We start from the raw sequence: 11,036 nt of genomic DNA on the forward strand, positions 1-11,036 counted from the left end.
TATGTGAAATTACTCAGTCCCATTTAGGGATCATGAAACCTTTATGATGGCAGACTTGAACAACAGGCCCTTTAGACTGTTACCAGACTTGCATTCCCTGCCACCAGGCCTGAGATAACCATGTTAAATGCAAACGTGTATTCATTCCTGCAGCAACAGCGCTTTGACTGTGGTAAGTACATTTGACTCTTTGTCAAATTATAAAAAACTATAATAAAAAAAAAAATTATAGTAATACTACTACTACTAATAATAATAACCCTATTTGTTTATTTCCTAAATAACTACCCAACTTCCCATGGCCACTGCAGTGGCTGCCCAGAGCCTTAGACATTGTCATATAGTAATGTGCACACCCTTACCTGGGAGGATAACAATAATCCTAGACCATGAGCAGCTTCATTTCACAGCCTGATTTCCTCCATATTCCCACTAAAATACTTCCCAAGTTTCTGATACATGCAGCTACCTTTACAAATGTAGTGGTTTATTGTTTCATTTTTCAGGGATCCACAGAAATAGAAGCACATAAAATTTTGCCAGCTTTTGTCTAAAAAGAAAAAAATCACATTATTCAGTCAGTGCATGAAACAAAGTCATACAGAAAATCAAATTTAAAAAATAGCAACATCTGAATCACTGCTTCAGTTTTTCCATTACTTTTTGGATATATCTGGTGGTCACAGAGACTCCAGGGTTTTGCTGAAGCCCCATCTCTTCTGGTCCCTGCAGCCAGGTTACATCTGTCTTTCTCTAGAAATCAAAGAAAGGCTGCTTGTAAGATAATCTTTTTCCTTTAATAAGGACTAGTGCCCTTTTTCAGGCAATATCCTTTGCTACCCAGAAAACAGTTTGGTCATCTGTTTCCTGGCTACCTGCTCATCTGGCAGAATATTATTTGCTTGTCCTTTATCCAAGGATAACAAACTCATACAGTTTTACAGCCCTGTGCTAAATACCACAGCTTTTCCAATCAGCCCTGTGTGTGCCAAATCAAAACAAGGAGGTTATTACGTTGCAGATATGGAAGCAAACATCAGACATAGGTGGATAAAGATACATTTAACTACACACAGACCCACCACATCAAACATGGATGCAAAGTCAACAAGTTTCACTGGCAAGTTGATTTTGTTCAAGCTTTTGGTAAAGGGCAAGCCTCCCACCAATGTGAAAACATAACATCAGCCAAACCTCATCCTTTTAAAATACAAGTACTGACAAAACTGGGAACAACAGACGCAAAAAGTTTTGCTCTCTTAGTCCAGCAGCATCTCTGCAGACCTCAGGCAGAGTTTGTAAGACCAAAAGCTGCTGTTAAATAGAATTTAAACTAATTGCCCCTGGTTACAGGATGTGAGGTGCAGTTACATAAAACTGTCTCCTGATGAAATCAGTGTCTGTGTTCTTCTGTGAACACATTTGCATTTTTAGCCTTCTCTTAATCCATAAAAGAACCTTACCTGTATCAAAGTTGCATCTTGTCCTTGAATGCTCCTTTTTTCTCTAAACTCTCTAGTTTATTTGGTGGTTTATGTGTTGTCTCTGCTTTCTTTGAAGCCTCTGGATACCATCTGTGAATTTGATTGATGTGTAAGTTTTCTTCTCTTACTATTTTAGGTCATTTATACAGAAGTAAGTATTACTTACAGAAGTAAGTATTTATACAGAAGTAAGTGAGTTAGCTCACTAACCCCCAGTGAGCTCCACTTTGCTATTTTACCCCTCATAGTTGCTTTGGTTTCTGGTTTTTCAGTCATTTTTTAATTAAAACTGCAATTATTACTGGGAGGTTTTTTAAAGAAATTGTTTAGATTGGATTTCCTTTGCTGAAAGTCTCAGATTTTTGCAGAAAGTTTTTACCTTTACCTAGTTAAAATACAAATGAATCAAAGAAAGGAACAAACCAAGTTTGTTGGGCTTCTCTTCAGCCCATGTGGCCTATAGCATATCTGGTTATGTATGACTGCTTACATAATGAATAGTTCTGTATTTGCTGTACTGTAAGGCAGTATATACACTTCTGTATATAGCATACTTCTATACATACTGCGTGGAAGTTTAGATTTATAGGATTTATCCACAGCATAAGAAATGTTTACTTTTCATTCATAATTACAGCTGCTTACTCTTGCTTATTTGAAGATATGGAATTCTTCTATCAGAAGAGGACATGGAATTCCTATTTCTTATCTCTTCTTCCTCCAGGTGAGATGGAAAGAGAACTAGCTCAATAGTTATACATTTCCTTATAAATGCTTTCTTGGTATAAAATTTCAAAAATAAGGGGCAACTTCCTGTTCTTCTAGAAAAAAATGCAAACTATTTCTTTTTTATATTTCCAGCCAAACATTAAGCATTAATTAATTAAAAACCATAAAAAAGAGTTTAATGCTGGTCACATACATTTCTCTCTTCTAGAATAACACTCCCTTAAAATGACAGTTTCCACCATGAAGCAGAGAGCATAGAAAATTTTTGATAGCCAAATCAACCAGACCCTTCCTTGCTGTTTACATTACCTTGTGTCTTGTTCAGTATCACCATGAGATGACAGTGCAGAAAACACTCCATTCTGGCAAGTGCAACTGCTAATCCCAGTATTCAGGGATAGAAAGTATGTGCATCTCCCTGTCCTTACAGCCACCCGTACTTAAAATTTTCAAGTTCTTTATCAGAGGCAAGGTGCTGACTTCACTTTACTCTGTATCATTGCAGCTGAAGCACAATAAATGCTATAAGACGACTGGAAAAATACCTAACACAACTCTGCATTCAAGGAAATGGTGTCATCAAAACTAGGAGAGAGAATTTAAAAAAAAAATATTTTGACTGATTTGCCTCTTGTGCTTTCAGGTCTGCCACTCATAACTCCACAAGGCTTGTCAAACTCACTTTTCCAAGAGGAAGATGTGAATTTTCTTCTTGTTCTGCTCTGAGATGAAATCAAAGAAAATAGAAGTGACTTCTGTAATCTTTCAATACACTAAATTTTTCTCCCTCTGCAGTAGAACAGCATAATTAAGAAGTCTTCATTTAGAGTTTGAAACTTTAATCATGGTTGTCCTAATAAAATCCTCTCTGGTTTGATGGACTTTATATTACTTCTCCTTGAGTGAACTGCAAACTGATTACTTGACAGGGAGCATTATCTAATTAATTATTTAGAGGAACAACTACCAAATTACACACAGAGATTGAGCAGCATATGGTGATCCAGTTTCAATCTTCTAATCCGAGTTCAAATCCCAGGTGGGGACTACAATCTTCTGAATATTAATCTAATTGCACCTCTACTGTCCCAGAAAATGAGTTTCTTGCATTTATGAATTTTTCATTATTTCATCTGTAGGGAGAGAGAAGCCTACATCCAATACAGTTTGGAAAGCATGTACTGCATGCCCACAAACTCCACTTGTTCACCCTATTTTTGAGCAGTTCCTCTGCACTTCTATACCTCCTTGGCCCATAACACTGACTTCCATCATCACCCCTACAATGAAACCCTCAGCACTTGTTTGCCAAGGCATCGAGTGCTCCACTCTGGACAAGCAAGTCTCCATCAAACCTCTTCAATGTAGGAAGTCCAGGTTGTTACCATTTTCTTTCATCTATGCTCAGTACACAGGTGGCCCATATGGACTTAAGGAAGCATACTTGGGGTTTTGAGATTTGTTAGCTCTGATTACTACTCACAAGTCTATTTTTTAAAGTAACCGAACACTTGAACAGCTAAATTAGGGTTCAACTGATTCCAAATATAAGTGTTGCTGCATCTTTTTCATTTTTTAACATAGCCTAAGGATAAATTTACTTCAAAATTGTTTACATATTTTTTAAAAAGCGCATAACAGGGAGAATCAAAACACTTCCTCAAAATGTAGTGTTATGTTTTTCACCCAAATGTCTGTGCATATGACACAGTGTCAAACAGGCTAGAATTTGCATGGCCTAAAGCTTAAGGACAGAAATAAAGTATTTAGAAAATGTATATTTAGAAAGAGCACCTTTCAATGCCCTGCAGTCTCTTCATCAGAGCTTCAAAAATGGCTCAAAAACCAAACTACTGCTAATCCTAAGGAAAGCCACATAAAACCTCATGCTGCATCCAGTCCTTAATTCCACATGATGGCACACAGTCTACCTGCACTCAATCCCACATGGACCACACACCCACCTCATTCACCAGCTGTTCTCTCAAATCTAAAATCTGCCTTACAGTAAGTATTTTCTTGCCACCAACCCAGAGGCAATTTCTCTCCAAGCCAGGTGGATGTAGGCAAGGGCAGCCTCACAACAAAGCAGTCTGTGTGTTGCTACCTATCCCTAAGGTGTCACTGACTACTTAAATCCCCACACATAGCTTCAATCCATGAAGTAAAAAAATCATGGCTGGTCTCACACTGATGCAACAGGCTAGGTGAGAAAAAGGGCAAAACTGAACCCAGGTTGCACCCCCTACTGGTTTTGCATCACAGGCTCCTGAGCAGAAAAGCAATGATTGATGCGCACAATTAAAAATTGTGATTGGTATGGGACTGAAGAATGCAGTCCTACCAGGATGTTTGAGCTGGGGTTTATTTCTCCCTTAGCAGCACTATCTTTCACAGTGCCTTAGCAAGAACTGCTGTGGGGTGTTCTGCATAGGGTCTCTGCTGCAGGATCTGAGAAAGCACAGGTTTCACTGTCTGCACCTGCCAGCATGACACCAGCAACCATGGACTAAATGTTGCAGCAGAGGCAGGTAAAACCAGAGTGTTGATCCTACCTACTGTGTGCTTGTTGTTTGCCTGCTTTCAACTGCACATTGTACACATATCAACCAGTTATTTGCCAGCTCTCCTCCTCCACAACTAACAGTTATTCTTCATGTGTTCTGTGCTTTATTTTTTCCAAGTTTCTATCTTTCCTCTCATGCCACAAGTCTCTGAATGTTGTTGTAATAACTAGATAGAATAACAGCGAACCTCTCCTGGGCTTGGAGCGAGAGTGATTTACATTTACAAAAATATCCTAAATAAAGGAGAGCAAAACCATGAAGTAAAAGCTCTAGAATACTCCAATTGGTTTAAATTTATAATTAATCTTACATGGAGGGACCCTCTCATATAAATGTATGCCTAAGCACCTGTGTTAAGCACTTGACTCTAGATTCTGCAAGCAGAGAGTAGGTGATGTGGCTCAAGATCCCATGTTCCATACCCACTTCAAGGCAAGATTAGCCACACCCTGAAGTACTACTTCTTTCCAAGGACTACGGAAGTTGTTCAGACAAGGGTATCTCAGATCCATCATCCCTATTTGCTGGGCTGAATTCTACCCTACATGCTTGAGTAGCAACAAAAAAAACAAGCTTGGGAGCACAGGTAGGTTGGGCGCTTTTTTTGGCTCTTTACCAGAAGAACCTAAATTTCAGATTTGTAGTGGGACTTTGGCCCACTCCAAATGCTCACAACTTGGGCCTGATATTTCTCAGATAAATTACTTCCATATCTCCTAGCAGGCTGGTGGTAAGGCTGTCCTCAAGGTGTGCAAAAAATAAAAAGGAAACAAAGTGCTGTATGGGGAAATCAGAATATGCAAGTGGAAAAATCACTCTCTAGCTCAATGAGAAAGGAAATTCTTCCTTCCTGTGGCTCTCAGGGCCCTTTCTGTTCAGTGCCATTGTTAGGAGCAGTCTAAAAGGAGGCCTCATGCAACAGCATCTGTAGAGCGCATAGCTAAACTTCTGAGGTGGAGTAGGCATGAAACCCAGATCTCTCATTGTCTAATCCACCTTTACACCACTCTATCTAAAGGACTTGCCACAGCATTTCCAGCCAGCTCCTCCTGCCACAGCAGTTGCTCTTGCTGTAACACGGGTTGCATTGCCATTGCCAAGAGGCATGTGTCCTCCAGCAGCTGCAGGTGCCAAACTGGTGCTCAGTGGGTACATCCCACATGGCCTTGCAAGCCTGCCAGGGGTGCTAAAAGCCCAGCTCGTCTTTTTAACATCTAAATAACTTAGGCCATACAGATTGCTGTGCTAGATTTAGAAAAAGAAAGGATTAGTGGATTGCTCTCTTCAGCTCTTCTGATGTCAGCCTATATTTTTTTTCAGATAACTTCTACCCTTGCCAGAGCTGGGCCTAAGGTAACAGCAACAACTTGTTATCTTGTCACAGCAAGAGAGGGGCAATTAATTCAGTGAGTGGGTCTAACAACATAAACAACATAAGAATTTTGCACATACCATGTAGAATTCTTCTGATGCATGATTTCATCAACTTCACCATCATGCACAGCATAATTCTGTTACTACAGTAAACAATTTATCTCTCTCATTTTATTAATAGTCACTCCAAACAATTAAAAAATTGAATCTACAAATTTAGCTTTATGCCTTTGGCAAAGGCAGCCTGTTTTGTAGATCAACAGATATAACTTTCCTACCCAGAAAACCTCACTATCCAAGGCTTGTGTTACGTTTGCACAGATGTTCACAAACAAATTCAGTCTATGATTATTTTCAGATTAATGACATCCTGCTCTATTAGAGCATTGCCAAATCATCCTTTTATTGCCAGTCTTGCAAGATTTTGTGTTTACTTTTTTTTATAAAGCTCCAACTCTAAAAGACACATGATTAGTCAAAACCATCAGTTTTAATTCCTAAAGTCTCCAGCAAGCCTTGTTGCAAGCTTGACTCATGTTACCCTAGGGGCTCAAAGAACAGAAGTTAATTGTCACATTTTCTTAACTACTTTCAAGACTTTTAAGGGTCTGACTCAGGATTTCTAATGCCTATAGTTGGCAATACTGCATATACATTACATGTGTCATATCATCCATATGCCAGTAAACAAAATCTTTAGGAAATGTCCAATTAGTTACTACTCACCCTGTTTATAACAAATGCTTTTTTTAAATAATGTTCAAATATCTGGTACTGAAGAAGTTATATCACTGCAGTAGTCACTTGCAGCAACAGAAAATAAATTCCTCGTTAATCTGATTAAAAACAATTAGTAAAATCTACCTCCTACTCAAACATGCATATGAAACCTAAACAGAACTAATTTTGATTTAACTCAGCAGCCTACAAAACAGAAGGTAAGCTATGAAAACTCTTACTAAATATTAACTATGCAAGCATTTGCTGTACTGCTGTCATTGAAATATAAACAAAAGGGACAACTTGTGAAGGTTTGTTCCATCTAAGGACTCATTGTGTGCTTACAAGTGCCCCCAGCCCACCAGTGGAAGAACCTTGCAAGGGCTGGAGGCATTTTGGGGAGAGCTGCAGGTTACCTTAGTCCTGCTGCTGCTGAGAACGACACCTTCACCAGGCCAGCCATCTAGCAGCAGATTTGTCATATACTCCATTTCTAAGAAGCTTCTGCAAAAAGAAGGGCAGAATATTTGTTTATGATATGAGATAGTAGCATTTCTATATTTGAATTAAGATTTATGGCAAAATTTGATGTTTTGATTACTCATGTTAACATTTAATCAGTTTTACACTTTAGAGGAAGGTTATCACTTAATCCTTGGCATCAAGTAACCAGAATCAGAAAGCCACACATAAAACAAAAAGAACCCCACCATATAAACACACACAGTGGGGCTAATTTCAGGCATATTTAAATTATCCATTAACTCAATTAGGTATTTATACCATGCAGTTCACCTCTTTCATTTTGTCTCTACTTTTGAGCCTACAAATAAAAACGTAGTCTATGTTGTACAGATGTGATGATTATACCTCAGAATGAATCAGAAACATATAAATGGTTAAGCAATATATGTGCTCAGACTTGCTTAGTCTGAGTCAGAACCGTTCTTGTTTCCATGATCCTCATAAGCATGCTTTCCACAACCTTTTAGACTAATAGAAAGAGATATAAGCAAGGAAAAAAGGGAGTAAGGAAAGAAAATACTTGGGAGGTATTTTTGTTTCAAGGATTTTAAAGATTATTAACTTAATTATCAGATTGGCAATTATTAATAGGTTATAATTAAAGACTAAAAACAATTTAATAAATTGAACATCTACTTGACATTATCTAATAGAAGCCCAATCTGCACACTACCACTGTAATTGAAGTGTTGTTGCTCATTTTGCCAGGAACTAAACACGTTTATCTCTACATTTCTTGCTACATAAACACACTTTGTTTTCTGGCATCACACTGAAATATCCCCAAGAACACATTTGTATGATTCAATGCTTTAATACCTGGGTTGCTTTCCCCAGAATTAGATCCAATACCTTGTATTGGTTAAGAAAGTAATTTTTAATAATAACTTCCCACCATTTCTAGAAACAAAATGTCAGAGAAATAACTCCATTCCATGGAATACTTTATTAAAAGTCAGTATTAGTGATGGGATTTATCATTTTGCACATGAGTATTGTTCGTTCTCTTCATGCTGGTGCCCAGCTCACAAGATCTTAGCAACCACACCCAACTGACAGACAGCAGGAACAATGTGCACTTCATTTTCTCCCTAATTTTCTTTTTAAGACAGACTTCATCTTTGAGCACAAGTTTATACTTCACTGATTTTATTCAGCTTGCTATAATCTTTACCCTTAATGCAAAAAAGTCATCTGCTGTGTGAGTTAGATGGGGAAAATACATAATGCATGCAATAGAGAGAATGCACTGAGTTAGATCTTGGTAAGCATCTGCCACTCAGTCATTGCTGATAACATTTTCCTGAAGCCATATATATTCCAAACTTTGGTCTAGGAGTTGGGGGGAGGGGCTGTTGTCACTGAAGTAAAAACCACCAAAAACTGAGACAGAAATACTGTAGTGTTTCTACCCCTGACTCTAGCAGTGCAGTACCTGCATTCACTAATTTCATACAGAAAATGCACACAGCTATATAAAAAGCAGAAAATCCCTCCAAATTCATTGTTTCATAAGTGAAAAAGTTGACTATGTAAACACATCAAGGTTGTACTGATTATGGTCAAATGAGCAACAAATGTAACATACCATCTATCACTTTTCCTGGGAGCCTTGAGACACTGAGATGTATTAATGTATAAAATGGAATAGGTATCTTGACTTGTTAATGTCATTAAGTGCCATCACAAAGATTCTACAGTATAAAAGATTCTACAGGACAAAAACATAACACATTTAGCGAAAGCATGCTTGTACTGTGGCTATTTGGCATTTTATCCTTGAATTTAGACTAACCTTTGTGTGCTCTGAAGTGCAATCTTGCTTTCTGCCTCTTTTATAGGTCACATTGAAAGTGATCAAACATTCAAAGTTAAGACAAGGCTCTCTGTCCAAAAGCTGTCAGCATTGTGCTTTCCTACAGCCAGCTACCACAATAAAGGCTTGACTTGAGACTTGGTGAAGGATAATAAATGTTCCTTGCTTCCCCCCACCTTGAGCAGCTTATTTCCACCCCAGTATACATATTTTTGGAAAATGTGCTAAAGATGCCAGTGGAGAAAATGTGTCATTTTCACAAAATGAAGGATTTAATATACACATATATATTTTAACTCCAGTAACAATCTCCCAGGCATTCTTCCCAAATGTGTTGATAACACTTATGATATAAACATGAAAAACAGTAACAGCTTATTACTTCCAATCAGCTTTTTATTTCCTCCTTGACTGCAGACATTTGTCTCACCATAATCCAGAGCAAGGTTATCCTATACTAGTGTTTGACAAGTTCCTAGCAAACATTCCTGACGTAATGGGTGACGACACATTTGCTGTTAGCCCACACCAAGTGCCAAGGGAAACCCTTACAAGTGCATAAGCTTTTAGAATGGGACATGGAAGATATTCTTAATTGGCACTTGGTCACATTTGCATTCGTCATCTCAGTTGAAAAGGACCCCCCATGAAAGCCTGAGTTTTAAAACAGGAGCCTGAAAAACACAATAGCAAAATGAAAGGCAACGTGGCAATTCTAGACAGTGCACTTGAAAGAACAGTATTGATTTTCTTTTTTTCCTGAAGGATGATTGGTACAGAATCAAGCTTAAAATCAGGAATAAAACAGAAGAATATTAAAGTTATATTTTATTTATTCTTCTTTGGTAAACTATACTGTCTCTGTAAAGCACTTAACATAAGGTCAGTTTCATAGTCCTGTGGCACCACATAAAGTTCTTCAGGCACCTTCCTGTGCCAAAGTTAGAGCAGGTACTGAAGTGAGTCCTACGAGTGCAGCCCAAGCACCTTGGGCACACAGGTGGCAGCTCTCTTCCCACCCATCAGCTGCATCATGGGCTTCTAACCTAGGCTGCAATTGTTCTCCTCTGCCTTCTCCCAAGAACAGTCATATCCAAAACCTAACATCACACCCACTATGGGAGCACCCCACTCTTGAAGGGAAGGGCAGGACTCATCTTCAGCATAGAGACTTACCAGTGTAATTACACTGGGATAATTTCCTGAAATACACAAACTAAACTGCCTTCCCTTGGAAACAGAGCACATGTGACTTGTACGAACAGGTATGTTGGTATGAACTATCATTGCCCATTAACCTGCTTCCTCAGCTCAGCTCCTCTGCTGTAGGGGGCTGTCTCTGAAGTCTGCTGGCAGACTTGCTCCTCTGAGGGCTCCTGTAGCCTGCTTCAGTCAGGCTTTCATATTCCTCCAGGTGGTCCACATCATTTTGACTCAATCAGGTTAGAAAACTCTACAAAAAGCAACTAAATAATGACAGATAGTTAAGTGCATCTTTCATCACCTCAGATGGATGTGGATGCCATCAAACATCTGATCAGTCAAGGACATTCAGAAAGTTCCTTCAGATTCACACTGGCTGTATGCCTACACTATTAAGCTTCCTGAGCCACAAGAACCCTTGAACATTACATTCCAAGTGAATTTTGAGGCCCACTCTGTTAAGTCTCTATATATTAGAAGGCTAGTAAGAACTACCCCTCTTGAGCACTCTGTTTCAAGTTTTTGCAAGAGTCTCCCCTGCTTCAGCTTAAAAAAAAATTTAAAAATCAGGTATTAAAATTTTGAATGTCATAAATGAAGAGTGACAGTAAAGGGGGA

The sequence above is a fragment of the Vidua macroura genome, chromosome 2 (genome assembly GCF_024509145.1).
Source record: "Vidua macroura isolate BioBank_ID:100142 chromosome 2, ASM2450914v1, whole genome shotgun sequence".
NCBI classification, from domain to species: Eukaryota; Metazoa; Chordata; class Aves; order Passeriformes; family Viduidae; genus Vidua; species Vidua macroura.